The 19,334-nt window shown below is 38.5% G+C and overlaps 1 long non-coding RNA gene and 1 pseudogene across 1 annotated transcript in view; both read left to right on the top strand.

The window, feature by feature from the left end:
* The window catches only part of LOC147005584 (uncharacterized), a 49,786-nt gene extending 30,844 nt beyond the window's left edge, over positions 1–18,942 (top strand). Inside the window, exons 2-3 of the long non-coding RNA XR_015046613.1 lie at positions 11,872–11,926; positions 18,810–18,942. This is a non-coding gene — a long non-coding RNA (uncharacterized LOC147005584). The remainder of the gene's footprint in view (positions 1–11,871; positions 11,927–18,809) is intronic.
* On the top strand, positions 12,728–13,307 carry LOC110291867 (large ribosomal subunit protein eL13 pseudogene; annotated as a pseudogene).
* Positions 18,943–19,334: the final 392 nt, after the last annotated feature.

Genomic DNA, 19,334 nt, shown 5'->3' with positions numbered 1-19,334 from the left:
CATTCCCATTTTTCGGCCCTGGCATTCCCCTGTACTGGGGCATATAAAGTTTGCGTGTCCAATGGGCCTCTCTTTCCAGTGATGGCCGACTAGGCCATCTTTTGATACATATGCAGCTAGAGTCAAGAACTCCAGGGTACTGGATAGTTCATAATGTGGTTGCACCTACAGGGTTGCAGATCTCTTTAGCTCCTTGGATACTTTCTCTAGCTCCTCCATTGGGGGCCCTGTGATCCATCCAATAGCTGACTGTGAGCATCAGTTCACATTATAATTAATCACATACACACATACACACATGCACACACACACATTGATGTTTTATAATTAATAGACAAAATTACCTTGAATTTTCTTCTTTCTTTAAAATAGCATTGCTTTTGCTTTGTGGGTTCTATTCATAGTCTTGTGGATGTCTTTTCTATAGTGAGTAATATTAAACTTCTCTTAATTATTGTAGATTTATTAATTTATTTATTTAGGCTGATATTAGAACAAATTCATGTGAAACTGGTTAATTCACTTTAGTATATAATTTTGAAAACTAAATAATTATTTGAATGAATAAAGATTACCTTAACCTCATACCTCCACACTCATGCACACACATATATGCCCACCAGCTGAACATATACAAACACAACAAACATATACCACATATATATATATATATTTATTTATATGTAGATATAGATGACATATAGACATATAGACATATAGACATATAGATGTAGATGTAGATGTAGATATAGATATATAGAGAGACATTTCATGTAACATACCCGCACAAATAAAAAATTAAGTTATATTTAAGTAAGTAAGTAAGTATGTGTATTGGAGTCATACTGTGGTTCTGAGTCTGGGAATGAGTGCTGGAGGGAGAGAAGTCCTTCTCTGAGAATCTTAATGTTACAGCTCTTTCAGATGAATGCCTTGTCCAAGGGTCTTCAATGAAACAGCTTTCTTAGATGATTGTATCTTGTGCACATTACCTTTGATCAGGGTGGAAAAGGACTATGTATGAACTTTGGAACGTGGGAAAGATTTTTCAGAATAAAGGAAAATCATTGGCTAGCATTCAAAGTATTCCATTTGTATGAAGACACATTCCAGGAATATCAGGTACTTGCTGGGTGACTTCTTATCCTGGAAAGGAGGAAGTTGAATTTGTAGGTCTACCAAGGACTTCTGGACATTTTCCAATTAGAGGACATTGGGGGGGGTGTTGACTCCCCAGACAAGGTCAGAGAAGGGGAAAACCTGCTGATAAATGAAGTCGTCCATTTTGTGCCCACATCAGAAGAGCTATCTTGTCACAGTCCACTGCGGCCTTAATTAGCAGGGTTTTCCTCACATAATTTTACCTTATATGAGAATTTTTGTTTATATTTTAACATCTGTATGTATTTATAAATCAGTAAGAAAATTACTAGTTGGAGATTGATTAGGTAAAGGAACAGAATATAGTGTCTAAAGGCATGAGGAGAGTGTGGGGAAAGGGATGGCAACGACCACTTCCTGCCAGAGTCTAAGAATCAAGTGACAGACATGAAGGAAATCACAAGTTAAAAGACAAAAAAAAATTTCTCAGTGTTACTGAAGTGCCTTGGCAATTTTATTTATTATATTATTTTATTTTACTTGCTCTTTTGAAAAAGGATGTCTCTAGATGACAGTCTTAGATGACCTGGGACTCACTCTGTACACTAGGCTAGCTTGGAAATCATAGATGCAATGCTTTGATTTAAAGGCAAAGCACTGAATTTATGGGAAAGAGAGACATGGAAACCCTAATTTGGACTTTCAGTATTTGTCTTGATCTTCTACCTACTGAGATATTACTGGTCAGCAGCATGAGAGCTGGCAATTAGGCAATAGCAATTCAAACAGGAAAAATGAATTATCCAATAGGCACTTGGGCACATTGATGTAGGTCCCAAATTACCTCACTGCATGCTGTAATATAGGACAGAGTTGTTTGGGGGATTCAGAACTTCAGCAAGGTGAATGTGGCTTTTTAATGGTTTTGAAAGAAATATTTTTTGATGCTCCACCCAGACATTAAGTTCTCAGATATGATTCAGACACTTAAGCAGCCTCAGGTAGATGAAGAAGTAAATACATTCCACTTAAGCCTCCAGACTTCTAGCTGCTGAGTCATGGCAGCTGGAGGTCTCTATACCTGGCTGCACCACCCAGAGTCTGCTGTAGTAGCTCAGACAGCAGTTGGCACATGCAGATCTGTCACAGGTACTGACTTTCCATGTGAGAGGAGAATGGGGTAATTTAGACTAAGACCTAGTAAGGGTGGGCTAGTTGCATGAGGCGGTGAGGTGCCTGATGTAGGGTTCAGCAGCTCCCTGTTCTGTAGTAAACACATATTGGTGGATGATCAAGCTGGAGCTTAAACAAGGTAGAAATCCCACGGAGCCTGCTCAGTCCTCCTCCATTGTCTTTATACAATCATTTCTTTACATGTTGTAAGCTTCTTCAGGATGAGCCATAGAGAAAATTATCTCTGAAATGGTTTGACAAACATTTTACATTATCTCATTGGATCCTCAGTATGTCTTTATAAATAGTTGAGATCCCCCCCCCCCACAGAAGAAACCAATGAGAGCAGTGTACCCTGTACCAGTCAATGCATACTTTAAAAACAATCAATAAGGAAGAAATCACACTTCTTTGGGAAGTTACTTCCCAATATATTTAAGTAATGTACTTTGCAAATGTGCATATGAGACATAATGTAACACACATCTACATACATGAGAATAAGAAGTACAAAGTGTTATTACACAAATTGTTTATCCCCAGTTGTAATCATTGGACAGTGTGAGGCTTTGGACTGCTTGGCCACCAGTGAGACATACCCCAGCTTGTCACGTCTAGTGATCCAAGCCAGGCGATGTCCGTTTTGGAGACACTAGTTTTTTCCATCTCTCTCTGTGACTCCAGCAATTTTACCTTGTGTATCATGATTCATCCTTAGTGCTTCTGGTACAGATAGATATCCAAGCACCATTCCTGACCACCTAAGGGACACTGAAAAGGGTGAGGGTCACACATCTCTGTAACTGTTTGGCCCAAAATGTGCTTCTGGTCACTAAGTGATCACAATACAGGCTTCTGGTAAGAAAATGAAATGAACACAGTTTATTTTCAATATCAGAGGTCCAAGAGCATCAGGAAAAAAGTGAGTCAGGATTATATGGGTGGAGGAGACACAACCATCAGCTTTCTCCAAACACTGGCTCTAATATTCCTTAACCTTCAGCAAACTGGCTGACATCTCTTCATTTTGTATTCCACCTCTGTGCTGAGCCCATTTCCAGATCCTCATGTTGTAAGGTTTCCTCCTGGGAAGCTTATGAAGTTCTTTCAAGTAATCACTTACCAGGACCACGGGGGAAAACAAAGCGCACCAAAGGAAGTGAGTAGACATTCTCTAGCCCTAAGTCCTTTTGTCTTGTTCTTGTTATCTTCTTCAGCCTGTGACATTGAGCCTGGTTAGGTGAGCACACAACTGACTCAGAAATTGCTCCCATAAGTGTTGACTGGATACTCCTCACCTGCCTCCTTCTGTGAGGTAAAAGGAAGCTGGTTCAAAGCTGCAGGTGGGAAGACAGTGGAGAGCATGTTCTTCCCATCACCTGCCTCGCTGCTATCTCCTTTGTTGTGCACACCTTCCACTTTCTTAGAACTTGGTCTATAAAACTTTAGCTGCAGGTCTTCAGGTGAAAATGAAGGAAAAGAGATTTACTTGAGCTTTTTCATGCTTTTATTGTGCTCCTACTGCTTGTGAGTCCGGTAAACTATATTACTGATGTAGGCTGTAATTCTACTGACTTCTTAATAACACTGACTTGGAACTATGCTGTTGTCAAAAATAAACACAAGTTTAGTCATGTTTGCAAGGGGAGATTTTATTATTGCAATTTTGTCATTTTAGGGGAAAGTCACAACTTTGCAGAGGATGACCAAGAGTCCATAATACAAAGCACAACAGAAAGGAATGGCAGGCAGGAACACTTCTCCACAGCTTGTCTGAAGTACAAGGGCCCTGATCAGCAGCAGCCCCCAGACTGCTGGCTACTGCCACAGCAGCCACTGCTGCCACCACTGCTGCCACAGCAGCCACTGCTACCACCACTGCTGCCACAGCAGCCACTGCTGCCACCACTGCTGCCACAGCAGCCACTGCTGCCACCACTGCTACAGCATCCAGAGCTGTGGCGATGGCGACGGAGGGATCTGCGGGGTCTGTGGTGGCTCAGACAGCAGCCTCCACCCCCAGAACTGCAGCAGCCACCAGAGCTGCAGCAGCCCCCAGAGCTGGAGCCACAGCAACCCCCAGAACCCAGGCTACAGCAGGAAGACACAGGGGGGCACTTGGGAGGACATTTTGGGGGGCACTTTGGAGGGCATTTTGGGGTCTGGCATTTGGGAGGGCACTTGGGGGTGCACTTGGGAGGGGGCTGGCACTGCTGTTGGCTTTGCTGGCAGGACATCTCTGCTGGTGAGTGCTCTGGAGCTGTGGAAGAATAACACACATGTCAGACTTAGGGATCTGGGGCTATCCTGCCCCCCCCAAGCATCTATAATAATCATAGACACACTATCTCTAGTAGTTCTGTTGTAGAATGTTTATTCTCTTACATGCTCATTATTATTTTTTGGAAGCTTCAAAAACCTACACAAGTCAGGTAAAAACTGACATTTAGTGTCTAGCATCGAGAGACAAGCTAGGCATTATGAAATGTGTCTGAATTGCTAACTTGGAGATTAACTGTGTAAAGTATCATTTCAGGGAAAATGGATTTCACTGCAAAGAGAGCCTTTTCTGTCTCTGTCTCTTCCTTTGAATGCTAGGCCAGGGCTGTTTCTGAGATCATCAATTGAATATGCACAAGTTTCTGTGCTTCTGAGAGACCCATTCCACCAAAGAAGAAGCTTATTGTGTGCAGAGCCCTAAGTCAAATGGATCCTGACTGCTTATGCCTCCTATGGATGTCAGAATGCCCTTTTCTCTACCCATCATTCTGGCCCACCTTAAGTCCTCTGTAAGAGTGGCCTCCTGGCTCTGTAGTTCTACACAGCCTCCCCTCTAACTCTCCTCTCAGCTTTCCTCTAGTACAGACAATGCTCTTGCTCCCAATGCACACTTACCAAGATGACAGGCAGCACAAGATCTGTAGCCACTTCAGGAGGACTGGATGGAGGTGCTCTGCCACTCAGCCTTTTTATTCTGATCCTGGGCTCTGCCCAACCTGTGAGACAGTGGCTGGGCATGGATGACCCTGACTCCTGACACCCATGTGGTTCTGTGACTGGAGATGACATGAGTTTCTCACCAGCCTTCCTTCATGGGACTCAGGCATGGACTATGATTTAGGTATGAGATGAGGAGGAGTGGATTCCTGGCACCCTTAACTTCACATACCTGAAGGGCATGTGCTTTAGAGATTGCTCATTTCTTAGTCTATCTCACTTGCTTCCTATTTCTAGTGTAACCTTCAGTCCTGATAGACTTTTAATCAAGTTCACTCTAGAGAGACCTCTTAAAACTATGGTATTCAAGCATGGCTACTTGAATAGCTTTCTACACTCTCCCTATCTGTGGGGCTCTATAAAACAGATAGACATCTTCACAGGCAAAACCGTGACCAAGAAATTTGAGTCAGCAAAGGGACAATGTGGGGTTTTGAAACCTGTTTAACCTGTACAGTTTTCCTTTTTAAGTGTAACTTTTAAATATAAAAGACAATTACTTATGTGTGTAGTGAAAGTCAGTAGTGTATTTGAAAAGGTAGGAGAGAATAAATTATCCTTCTAAAAACTATAGATCATTGAAAACTCTTAACAAACAATATATATTTAGCCTGCTGAATAAAGGAGGAAAGGTTGGTTCTTTTTAAAAAGATAACTGAATGTGGGCTGATATAGTCAAAATATCATAAAATTTCACATGGAAACCCCATATTTTATAAAGTTAACCTAATGTAAGATAATTTTAAAATTCTAATGTTTTCTAGAGAAAATTGATTTCATTGTTTATTGGTCAATTGGTTATTTTTCCTAGGATCATATGGGATGGAGGTAATGATGTCTGATATCTACAAAGGAGAAATAGGTAGACAGGAGAAAATTCTGTGAAATAATGTACATATATTCTTCCATGTGAGCCAAAATGGGTAATAAGAGACACATTTCTCCCTGACAGGAGCAGGGGATTTCAAGGGCAAGAATCCCTATTAATTCATGGGATGTGTTTTAGCTGTGTTTTTAAGGCCATGTACTCTCTTTATTGGCCTGGCTCTCACAAATGTCTACTGTTTTACAGTTTGCATATGAATGGGGGTTAAAATGTCCCCATTTTAGAGATTTCACTGGAAATATATGAGGTTTAACTTAGAACAAGATGATTATAGAGACAGTCACATGGTGATAGTCTCTACAAACTGACCAAACCCAGGGAGATAACAAATTAAGTCAGGAGGATTCCGGGGAGAAGCAAGGCCTCTTCTAGCTGCCTTTGGTTCTAGGAATGGGTAAGACTTTGGGAATAATATTCAAGTCATGTGGGAAAAATTAACACCAAGGAAATGTGAGAGAGATGACATCTACCTATCTAAAGATTTAGGCAATATTTGACTGCAATTTATCATGACTCCATCTCTCTATATATCCATTATCTGTTGTCTATCATCTGTCTATTTATCCATAATGTACATATCTGCCATCTCTCTATCATGTACTATCTTTCATCTATCTATATATCTATAATCTAATTTTAATCTATAATGCATTTACCTATCTATAATGCATTATCCTTTATCTATTTTTCTATCTGTCTGTCTATCTGTCTATCTGTCTATCTGTCTATCTATCTATCTATCTATCTATCTATCTATCTATCTATCTATCTATCTATTTCTTTTCTGTCACCTATCATCGTTCTACTAAACATGTATCTCCCAGGCATGCATCTGCTATCTATCCTCTAGCTACCTATTTATTCACATATCATTACTACTCAATTTTTCTGAGAGTCTTCACCACTTATAAGTGCTAACATGTCTTGTCAGAATGTTGGCACTAGGCTATGTGATTTTCCTGAGTTATTTTCTAATATCAGATGCAAGAAAGGAGTCTCCTCTTCTCTTAAATAATTTACATCAACTAATTATTTTAGTCTTGTTCAGTACTCCCTACAGGTTGAAATAAAAATCCAAAGTACTATCAGATACAGCCTTTTACGTAGCCTGCACGTTAAACATTTTCCATTATATTTTATACTTGGTATAAAATGCTTCATCCTACAACACATGCTGAGTACTTTTTGCTCTGCCATTTCTATTGATCACAGTCCCTTTGATTTTTTTCTTTTCATGTACCATGTTATTCACATAAGCCTACAGTAAATAATTTAGCAATCTTTCCTGAATTTTGTTAATTCAACCCAGGATGACACATACATTGGCCATTTTAAGACTTTTAAATACTCCAACATTATCAGTGATATTTCTGCATATTAATAGTTACTCCTAATGACTCGGGTCACCCAATAGGAACCTGTATTTTAAGACTGTCAGGGTGAACCCTAGTGGCCACATCACCTGCATATCTGCCACTGTCTCACAGACTGTGACATTTGTTCTCCTGGTGAGGTTGCCCCAAAGGACTTAGTAACAGGGTGAGGCCAGAAACTGATTCCTAGTTTTTCCAATGGCAGCTCTGCTCACCTCAACTTCCAGCTTTGGGATGATGAGGTGGCAGCTAAGGTGCCAACTGGTCCACACCTCTACCTGTGTTCAGGACAACACCCTAGTCTTCAGTGGACTTGGATAAGTGATGTGTGAGTATGATGCTTACTTCAGAAAGACTGGAATTTAATCCTCAACTGTGAGCTGAACTGGATTAGGATTCAGGTCACTGTAGTTGTCATGCTCAGCAAACCTTTGATTTTCCAAGGCTCACTTTGACATGGTTCTTTCTCCTGGGGTAAAATTTTCTCATCATCAAATAAAAGAAAGATCTGTTGAACTATTTCCATAACCAAATCATAAGGAATAGTATTGTTTTGTTATCCCACAACAATACTTACTTAATGCATTTGTTCCTCCCTTCAGTTTTATAAATCTTTTACACAATCATTATATAAGGCTTTGCATCTTAAAACAAAAGAATAGGGACTTGGAGGAAGGCTCTACTCTCTAAAAATGTAACTAAAGGGGCAAAGGAATTTGGTCAGAGATATAAAAACCACTGTTCATGACAAATAGGTATGCCAGTTACTTTAGCCAAGTCATAGAACACCTTAGTGAGTTATCTAAGTTTATGAAAAATGAGACTTAACAATAATTAAAGTTGATTCTCTCCTCAACAGACAGAGATCACTGCAGAAAACCATAATTAAGCACAATGGACATAACAAACAACCATGTGATGCCTAGCTCCTGCACCCAAAGCTTAGGAGGAATAGTAGAATGTTTAGTTGTTAAAATCATGCTAAACATTATCCTTCAGTATTTATTTTTCTTCAGAACTATTGCCAAGAACATCATAAAATATTATTTTTTACTCACTGAATCCTGGTTTTTCTTAGACAACATTGTTTTTTTAAAATAATTTTTATTATGTATTTTCCTCAATTACATTTCCAATGCTATCCCAAAAGTCCCCCATACCCTCCCCCTCCACTTCCCTACCCACCCAACATTGTTAAATAGTACTCAGGACAGAAAACATATTTGAATCTTTCACTTCTCGAGTAGCTATCAAAGCAATGATATAATGTAAATTATGACTAATATTCTTTCCCAAATGACAACTTTTATGTAAGAAATACCTAAGATAAATGTCTGTTTCATGCTGATTCTGCTCATTAATTTCAAAAGGTGACTCATAACTCATTCTCTACCTTTCAAAATGAAAAATATTATGTCATTTACCCTTTCTTTTTCTCTCTTCAATTATTCCCTTATACCTCCCACCTTGATCCACTCAAATCCATGGCTACTATTTCTTTAAACATTGTTACATAGATATATGCACATATATAGTCCTAAGTATATAAATATAACAAAATCACTCCATATAATATTTCTTGTTTGCCTATGATTTCAGAGCTAACCCCTTAGTATTGGATAATCAATTTTAGGGCTCTTCCCAAGGCAGAATATTTCTCCTGCTCTCAGCATTCTTTAGTTGCCTGTATTTTCTGGCCTAGAACAGAGTCCCAGCGAGGTGTCCCCATTCCACGTTAACATATCTATCGGTGCTACCCTTTTTCAGTCTTGTTAAGGCCGCAGTCTTGATGAGATTTTATGGATATAACATTTTAAACAATTTTACGAAATTAAATCTCACAAACTTCCTGTTTTTCTGTCTCTTATAATCTTTCTTCCTCTTCTTCCACTATGATCTCTAGGCCTTGCGTGCAAAACCTGTGTGGTTTACATGTCAGTTGGAGCTAGGCACCACATGGCCTCTTACTCTCTGCATTTTGATTGGTTGTGGCTTTCTGTAATGGTCTCTGTCTGTCGCAAAGAGAAGATTCCTTGGTGAGGGATGACACTTATCTGAGGATATAAAAATAGATTTTTTTAAATGTGCTTGGGAATTATGCTGATTAGCAAAGTGTCAGTTTTAGGATCTCCTCCAAAATCCATGACTTCATTAGTCATGGGGTAATGGGCTATATTTCCAGTCCCAGCCATGATTTTACTCTTGTTGATCAAGTTTCAAGTCCAGTTAGAGAGTTGTTGTGTACGTAGAAGTCTTTGCCACTATTTTACCCTTAGGGATATCTTATCATGTTGATTGTTCTTGTGGTTCATAGATATCATATCCAGGTGAGTCTACTGACTGCTTTTGTCCCATGTAAGTTTGCATGGTGCCTTTTGGAACTGTGAGAGCTAATCATCAGAGAGGACACTTGCAGATCAGAACCAGCCAGAATCGTCTACACACTGCATATGAGGCCTCACTTATAAATTGTTGGCCTACACTTGTGGGTAAATGGGTGCTAGCCAGAAAGTCCTTTCCTATACCTATATTCTGCAGGGTACTGCATGTGTTCTGTTTTACTTTGTTCTAGAAATTTCAGTGTTTTAAGTTTCACATTCTGTTTTTTAATCCATTTGGAATTGGATTTTGGGAAAGCTGGCAGATATGGGCTTAAGTTCATTGTTCTCCATGCAAGCATGAGTTTTCTCAGCACCATTTGTTGCAGATGCTGCCTCCACTCCAGTGTGTGACTTCGGTGAGTTTGTTCAGTAATTTGATAGAATGGTAATTTTCACAATACTAACTTTCCCAATCCATAAGCATTTGACTTTTTTCCATTTTGTAGTTTCTTTGTCTGCTTTCTTCAGTGGCTTTGATCTTAATTGTAGAGGCTCTTTATGTTCTTGATCAGGCTTAATCCTAGACATTTTATTTTCTTGAGGTTATTGAGAATGAAAATATGGCCATGGTTTCTTTCTCTATATAATTGTTGGTGGTGAATAGAACAGCTATTGATTTTTACAAGTGGATTTTAGATATTACTACATTGGTAAAATTGTTGATAATTTCTAGAAACCTTGAGGTCAAGTTTTAGGTTCTCTAATGCATCATATCATGTTACCTGCTGATAGAGGTAACTTGGCTTCTTTTTTCCCCTATTTGTATTTCTTTAATTTCTTTTTCTTGCCTCATTGCTCCAGCTAGTGTTTCAAGTACAATATTGAAAAGCAGTGCAAATAGTAGATATCCCTGTTTCATTCCTGATTTTAGTGAGATTTCATGTATGTTTTTCTCCATTTAGGATGATAACTTTTATTATATTAAATTATTTTCCCTCAGGTTCTTTATTCTCTTAGCCTTTAACCATAAAGTCATATTGGATTTTGTCAAAGGCTTTTTCTGCATCAATTGATATGATCATGTGTCTTTTATCAGTTAGTCCATTCATACAGTTTATTACTTTTACTGATTTATGTTAAGTTGTCCCTGTATCTCTAAAAATAAAGTCAATATACTCATGTTGTACCATTTTCTAATGTCTATATGTATTCTTTCTGGAAGTATTTTACTGAGTATTTTCTGTCTATGTTCATCCAGAATATAGAGCTATAGTTTCTCTTTTCAATTGTAGCTTTACCTGTTTTGGGTATTAAAGTGATATTGGCTTCATAGAAGAAGTTTGGAAGTGCCTCTTTCTTTCTTTCTTTCTTTCTTTCTTTCTTTCTTTCTTTTTTTCTTTTTTTCTTCCTTCCTTCCTTCCTTCCTTCCTTTCTTTCCTTCTCTCTCTCTCTCTCTCTCTCTCTCTCTCTCTCTCTCTCTCTCTCTCTCTCTCTCTCTCTCTCCTTTCTCTCTTTCTTTTTATCTCTCTTGTGTTTGAATAGTTTAAGAAGGACTGACTGTAGACTTTCTTGGAATATCTTTTAGTATTCTGTGAGTCTACATAGCCCTGAGTTATGTGTGTGTGTGTGTGTAAAGGTTTTTAATTACTATTTGAATTTTCTTATTTGTTATGGGTTTGTTTAGGTTTGTTATTTTCTTGGTTTAATTTTGGTATGCTAGCTACATGTAAAACATAGTAATTTTTTTTAGACTTTCCCAACTTAATGTAGTCCAGGTTTTTAAAGCATTTCTTTATAATATTCAAAATTTCTTTGGTGTTTATTGCAATGTTTCCATATTCATTTATGATTCTGTTATTTTGGGTCATTTCTTTCTTTCTTTTGGTTAATCGGTCCAAGAGTCTCTCAATCTTCTTTATCACAAGGAACATCTTATATTAACTGGTATGTGTATTATTTTTATGTGTATTTCTTTCAATTTCATTAATTTAGACTCTGATTTCTTTTTTTTTTTTTACAGTCAACTGAGTTTGGATTTGGTTGGTCCTACTTTTACATAATTTTGAGTTGTGCAAGTAAGTCATTTATTTGTACTCTTTCTGATTTTTTTAAAGATGCACTTAGATTTTTAAATTTCCCTTATAAGTCTGATTTTAATATGTCCAAAAGTTTATTTTTGTTCAGTTCAAAGAAAGTTTTTTTTATGTATTTTATGATTTAACCTTTGACTTTCTTTATTTTCTTCTTTCATTATGCAGTAACAAATTGTTCATTTTCTAAAAGTTAGTATACCAACTGGAATTTTGGAGCTCTCTCTCTCTCTCTCTCTCTCTCTCTCTTTCTCTCTCTCTCTCTCTCTCTCTCTCTCTCTCTCTCTCTCTCTTTCCTGTCTATTTTAAGACTTACTTAGCACAGAACTTGCAGGGGCCTGCAACAGGTACTCTGTATATATTGTGACTGTTCACTTGGTGGTTTGGGGGACTTCAACTGTGGTAGTGGATGTGTTATTGACTCTTTTGTCCATTCTTGGGACATAATAAAGGCAATTTACAACAAGCCAATAGCATCAACTTAAATGGAGAGAAATTCAAATAAATTCTGTTAAAATCAGGATTAAGACGTTGTCCACTCTCTCCATAGTTACTCAATACAGTACTTGAAGTCTTACCTAGAACAATAAGAAAACTGAAGAAGATCAAGGAAATGCAAATTGGAAAAGAAGCCAAAGTATTTTTATTTGCAGATGATATGATAGTATATAGATAAGGGACCCAAAATTCCATCAGGAAACTCCTACAGCCGATAAACACTTTAAGCAAAGTAGCAGAATATAAAATTGACTCAAAAATATCAGTATATTGATATAGGAGGCAGCCATGGTGCCCAGCTGGAATGGCATGATCCTGAAACCCCACTCCACAAGGACTGGCAGCAGCAAGTGGACACTTGGTTCAACCGCCGACACACAAGATCCACAGCTTCAAGGCCTGGCAGGAGAAAGTGTGCAGCATTGCCCCTAATCCTGTGCCCGGTCTCATCAGGCCCATCGTAAGGTACCCTACAGTTAGATACCACACCAAAGTCAGGACTGGCAGGAGCTTTAGCCTGGAGAAACTCAGAGTGGCAGGTAACCACAAGAAAATGACTCCCACCATCGCATATCTGTGGACCCAAGAAGGCAAAACAAATCCACTAAATCACTACAGACCAATGGGCAGCGCCTGAAGAAGTACTGCTCCGAGTTCATACATTCCCCAGGAAGCCATCTGCTCCAAAGTAGGGAGACAGTTCTGCTGAAAGACTTAAATTGAACATTCAGCTGACAGGACCTGTGATTCCATCTGGAATGTGTACAGAAAGGAAAAGGCCAGAGTCATCACTGAAGAAGAGATGAACTTCAAGGCTTTTGCCAGTGTTTGCATGTCCCATGCCAATGCCCGGCTCTTTGGCATCTGAGCAAGAAGAACGAAGGAAGCTGCAGATCAAGGTGTTGAAAAGAAAAAGGAATGCCCTGTTAGAGTGTTGCAATAAATTTTCTCTAAAACAAAACAAAACAAAACAAACAAACAAACAAATCAGTATTGCTTCTACAGATAAATGATAAATAATCTGAAAGAGAAATCTTGGAAACAGAACCTTTAACAGTAGTCTCAAATAATATAAATATCCTAGGGTATATTTTACCATGCAAGGGAAAGACCTGTATGATATAAACTTCAAGTCACTGAAGAAAGAAATTAAAGTGGAATTCAGAAGATGGAAATATCTCCAATGCACATGGATTGGTAGGATTAATATGATAAAAAGTGGCCATTCTACCAAAAGCAATCTATAGATTAAATTCAATCCCCATCAAAATTGCAACATAATTCTTCACAGACTTTGAAAGGGCAATCTAAGCTATATATATAAAAACAAACAACCCAAGATGATTAAAACAACCCTGAGTAGTAAAAGAACTGCTGAAGGTATCAGAATCCCTTATTTCAAATTGTACTCCAAAGCTATAGTAATGAAAATATCATGGTACTGGCACAAAATTAAACATGTTGGTCAATGGGATTGAATTGAGAACATAGACATAAATCCACACACATGTGGGCACCTTGTTTTTGATTCAAAATTCAGAAATACTCATTGGAATAAAAACATTCTTTTCAACAAATGGTCCTAGTCAAACTTGATAGCTACATGGAAAATAATCTAAAGAGATCCAATGTTATTACCCTGCTCAAAACTCAACTCCAAATGCATTGAAAACCTCAACAGAAAACTAGCTACACTGGACCTGATAGAAATGAAAGTAGGGAATAGCCTTGAAATTATTGACACAGGAAAGGGTTTTCTGAGCAGAACAGCATTGGCGCAGGCACCAAGATCTACAATTAACAAATGGGGTCATATGAAACTGAGCAGCTTCTGTGTGGCAAATACTACATCATTCAGACAACGTGGCAGCCTACAGAATGGGAAGAGATTTCTATCTGCTATACATTCATTAGAATGTTACCAATAAACAAACTAGATAAAGAACTCAAGAAACAGTATATCAGGAAAACATGTAAACAAATAAAAGATGGGGTGCAAATCTAAGCAGAGAATTCTCAATAGCAAAAACTCAAATGGCTGAGAAATACATAAAGAAATGTTCAACATCCTCACACATCAAGGAAATACAAATTCAAGCTACTTCTTTTTTTTTTTTTTTTTTTTTGGTTTGTTACTGGGTTTTATTAGTAGATTCATCCCAATATTTAGCAACCACAGCGTCTTTTAAGGAGGAAAATGACCAGCTTGTCTAAAAAGCCAATCTTTCCTAAGGGACAGCTGGCAGAAATTTAAGGTGAAGCAGTTCATCTGGTAATACAGAAAAGTAGCAGAAAATCAGCCCTCAGCTAGAACTAATCCATGTAGAACAGGTTATGACCTCAATTGGTTGCTCCATTTCTGTACCAATGGGAGACAGTAAATAGCATTTACATTCTTCATGAGTGAGTGGAGACTAGAGATGGTGATAACAAATTTAATAACCAATATCTGGGCTGTCTACTCATGCTATCCCAGGGAAAATATTACAGAGCTGGAAAAGGTCCAGGGAAAAACAGCCAAAATGATCAAGGGGAAAGCTTATCTTCCATTCAAGGACAGACTAAAAGACTAAAAAGGATTAGTAATTCTCAAAGCAGGAAGATGGAAAGAGAAAACATTAGTCAGGGAATATGAGATTAAAATCCGTAGTGAGTAAATATAAATGTCTTCATGGACTTTGAAACTATTTAGCTAGGGCCAGTTGTTGAGGTCAAGGGATATAGACTGAAAAGAAAGTAAAACATCATTGATTTATAGAGAATTCAGCATACCCACAGGAGTCACAAGACTGAAGCAACATGTGGCAAAAGTTTTACATAGCTTTGGATAAACTTCACTGGCAGTCATTTTCCAATTCATTATTAGCAACTGGACATGATGCACCTTAATTTTTTGAGATTAATATTACTAAGTTAACTATAAACTAGACAAACAAAGAGGAAATACCACTCATGCCTCTATATGGGATAGAGCCCTGGGCTAGTGGCTCTGTTAGTCTGATTCAGGGCAATATTTCTTTTTTTTTTTTTCCTTTTTTTTTTAAAAATATTTTTATTACATATTTTCCTCAATTACATTTCCAATGCTATCCCAAAAGTCCCCCATAGCGCCCCCCACTTCCCTACACACCCATCCCCATTCTTTTGGCCCTGGCATTCCCCTATATTGGGGCATATAAAGTTTGCAAGTCCAATGGGCCTCTCTTTCCATTGATGGCCCACTAGGCCATCTTTCGATACATATGCAGCTAGAGACAAGAGCTCCGGGGTTCTGGTTAGTACATCATGTTGTTCCAACAATAGGGTTGCAGATCCCTTTAGCTCCTTGGGTACTTTCTCTAGCTTCTCCATTGGGAGCCCTGTGATACATCCAATAGCTGACTGTGAACATCCACTCCTGTGTTTGCTAGGCCCCGGCATCGTCTCACAAGAGACAGCTATATTTGGGTCCTTTCAGCAAAATCTTGCTAGTGTATGCAATGGTGTCAGCATTTAGAAGCTGCTTATGGGATGGATCCCTGGATACGGCAGTCTCTAAATGGTCCATCCTTTCATTACAGCTACGGACTTTGTCTCTGTAACTCCTTCCCTGGGTGTTTTGTTCCCAATTCTAAGAAGGGGCACAGTGTCCACACTTTGGTCTTCATTCTTCTTGAGTTTCATGCATTTAGCAAATTGTATCTTGTATCTTGGGTATCCTAAGTTTTGGGCTAATATCCACTTATCAGTGAATACATATTGTGTGAGTTCTTTTGTGATTGTGTTACTTCACTCAAGATGATGCCCTCCAGGTCCATCCATTTGGCTAGGAATTTCATAAATTCATTCTTTTTAATAGCTGAGTAGTACTCCATTGTGTAAATGTACCATAATTTCTGTATCCATTCCTTTGTTGAGGGACATCTGGGTTCTCTCCAGCTTCTGGCTATTATAAATAGGGCTGCTATGAACATAGTGGAGCATGTGTCTTTTTTACCGGTTGGGACATCTTCTGGATATATGCCCAGGAGAGGTATTGCTGGATCCTCCGGTAGTACTATGTCCAATTTTCTGAGGAACCGCCAGACTGATTTCCAGAGTGGTTGTACAAGCTTGCAATCCCACCAACAATGGAGGAGTGTTCCTCTTTCTCCACATCCTCGCCAGCATCTGCTGTCACCTGAATTTTTGATCTTAGCCATTCTGACTGGTGTGAGGTGGAATCTCAGGGTTGTTTTGATTTGCATTTCCCTGATGATTAAGGATGTTGAACATTTTTTCAGGTGCTTCTCTGCGATTCGGTATTCCTCAGGTGAGAATTCTTTGTTCAGTTCTGAGCCCCATTTTTTAATGGGGTTATTTGACTTTCTGGAGTCCACCTTCTTGAGTTCTTTATATATATTGGATATTAGTCCCTTATCTGATTTAGGATAGGTGAAGATCCTTTCCCAATCTGTTGGTGGTTTCTTTGTCTTATTGATGGTGTCTTTAGCCTTGCAGAACCTTTGCAGTTTCATGAGGTCCCACTTGTCAATTCTCGATCTTACAGCACAAGCCATTACTGTTCTATTCAGGAATTTTTTCCCCTGTGCCCATATCTTCAAGGCTTTTCCCCACTTTCTCCTCTATAAGTTTCAGTGTCTCTGGTTTTATGTGTAGTTCCTTGATCCACTTAGACTTGACCTTAGTACAAGGAGATAGGAATGGATCGATTCACATTCTTCTACATGTTAACAACCAGTTGTGCCAGCACCATTTGTTGAAAATGCTGTCTTTCTTCCACTGGATGTTTTTAGCTCCCTTGTCGAAGATCAAGTGACCGTAGGTGTGTGGGTTCATTTCTGGGTCTTCAATTCTATTCCATTGGTCTATTTGTCTGTCACTATACCAGTACCATGCAGTTTTTATCACAATTGCTCTGTAGTAAAGCTTTAGGTCCGGCATGGTGATTCCACCAGAGGTTCTTTTATCCTTGAGAAGAGTTTTTGCTATCCTAGGTTTTTTGTTATTCCAGATGAATTTGCAGATTGCACTTTCTAATTCGTTGAAGAATTGATTTGGAATTTTGATGGGGATTGCATTGAATCTGTAGATTGCTTTTGGCAAGATAGACCCAACAAAGATAGAAAACTTCAGACCAATATCCCTTATGAATATTGATGCAAAAATCCTCACTACAGTTCTTGCTAACCGAATCCAAGAACACATCAAAACAATCATCCATCCTGACCAAGTAGGTTTCATCCCAGGGATGCAGGGATGGTTCAATATACGGAAATCCATCAACGTAATCCAGTATATAAACAAACTCAAAGACAAAAACCACATGGTCATCTCGTTAGATGCGGAAAAAGCATTTGACAAGATCCAACACCCATTCATGATAAAAGTCTTGGAAAGATCAGGAATTCAAGGCCCATACCTAAACATGATAAAAGCAATCTACAGCAAACCAGTAGCCAACATCAAAGTAAATGGTGAGAAGCTTGAAGCAATCCCTCTAAAATCAGGGACTAGACAAGGCTGTCCACTTTCTCCATACCTATTCAACATTGTACTTGATGTCCTAGCCAGAGCAATTCAACAACAAAAGGAGATCAAAGGGATACAAATTGGAAAAGATGAAGTCAAAATATCACTCTTTGCAGATGATATGATAGTATATATAAGTGACCCTAAAAATTCCACCAGAGAACTCCTAAGCCTGATAAACAGCTTCGGTGAAGTAGCTGGATATAAAATTAACTCAAACAAATCAATGGCCTTTCTCTACACAAAGAATAAACAGGCTGAGAAAGAAATTAGGGAAACAACACCCTTCTCAATAGTCACAAATAATATTAAATATCTTGGCGTGACTCTAACTAAGGAAGTGAAAGATCTGTATAATAAAAACTTCAAGTCTCTGAAGAAAGAAATTATAGAAGATCTCAGAAGATGGAAAGATCTCCCATGCTCATGGATTGGCAGGATCAACATTGTAAAAATGGCTATCTTGCCAAAAGCAATCTACAGATTCAAGCTACTTCTATCTATAAAGCTAATATATGCTTTTGTTGATAGATGGATTTTTTTTCTTTTTTTTTTTGTTGTTGTTGTTTTGTTTTGTTTTCTGAGACAGGGTTTCTCTGTGTAGCCCTGGCTGTCCTGGAACTCACTCTGTAGACCACGCTGGCCTCAAACTCAGAAATTTGCTTGCTTCTGCCTCCCAAGTGCTGGGATTAAAGGCATTCGCCAACATGCCCAACCTGGATTTTTTTTTTTCTTGATCCATTCAACCAGCCTCTGTCTTGTGATTGAAGAGCTGATGCTATGAATATTTAAAATTATTATTGAAATGTATATGTTAAGATCTCTAAATAGGATGTTTCCATCAAATCCTTCCCCACAGAACTTAAGGAACCCTGTAGAAGAGAAGACTGAAGGAATTGGGGAGACCAGACCGAGGACAACAGAACTTGCCCATCTAAAACAACTAAGCAAAGTACATATGAGCTCATAGACACTGAGGCAGCAGTCTCAGGGCCTCCAGGGATCTGTACCAGGTCCTCTGCACATATACTTTAGCTCTTAGTTTAGTTCTTTTATGGGTCTCCCGAATGTGTGAACAAGTAGGTCTCTGATTCTTGTGTCTTCTCTTGGGGCTCTTATGTCTTTCTGTTAGCTTATCTTCAATATAATTGTTTTCATTTTATTTTATTATGTTTTGTTGTTATCTCATAGAAGTCTGTTCTTTTTATGAAAAACATCAAGGGAGTGGATCCAGATGAGAGAAAAGGTGGGGGGAGGAACTGGTAGGAGTAGAGGAAGGGAAAACCGTGTTTCAACTATATTGTATGAGAAAGAAAAATAGGTTTAATACAAAGGAAAAACTGTTTATGTTAAATATTATGGTGGTGGTGTCTTTTGTGTTGCT

The sequence above is a fragment of the Mus caroli genome, unplaced genomic scaffold (assembly GCF_978045245.1).
Source record: "Mus caroli unplaced genomic scaffold, Mus_caroli_1 scaffold_3, whole genome shotgun sequence".
Taxonomy (NCBI): Eukaryota; Metazoa; Chordata; class Mammalia; order Rodentia; family Muridae; genus Mus; species Mus caroli.
Note: the sequence above shows the minus strand (reverse complement) of the source record. Positions and strands in the feature narration are given on the sequence as shown.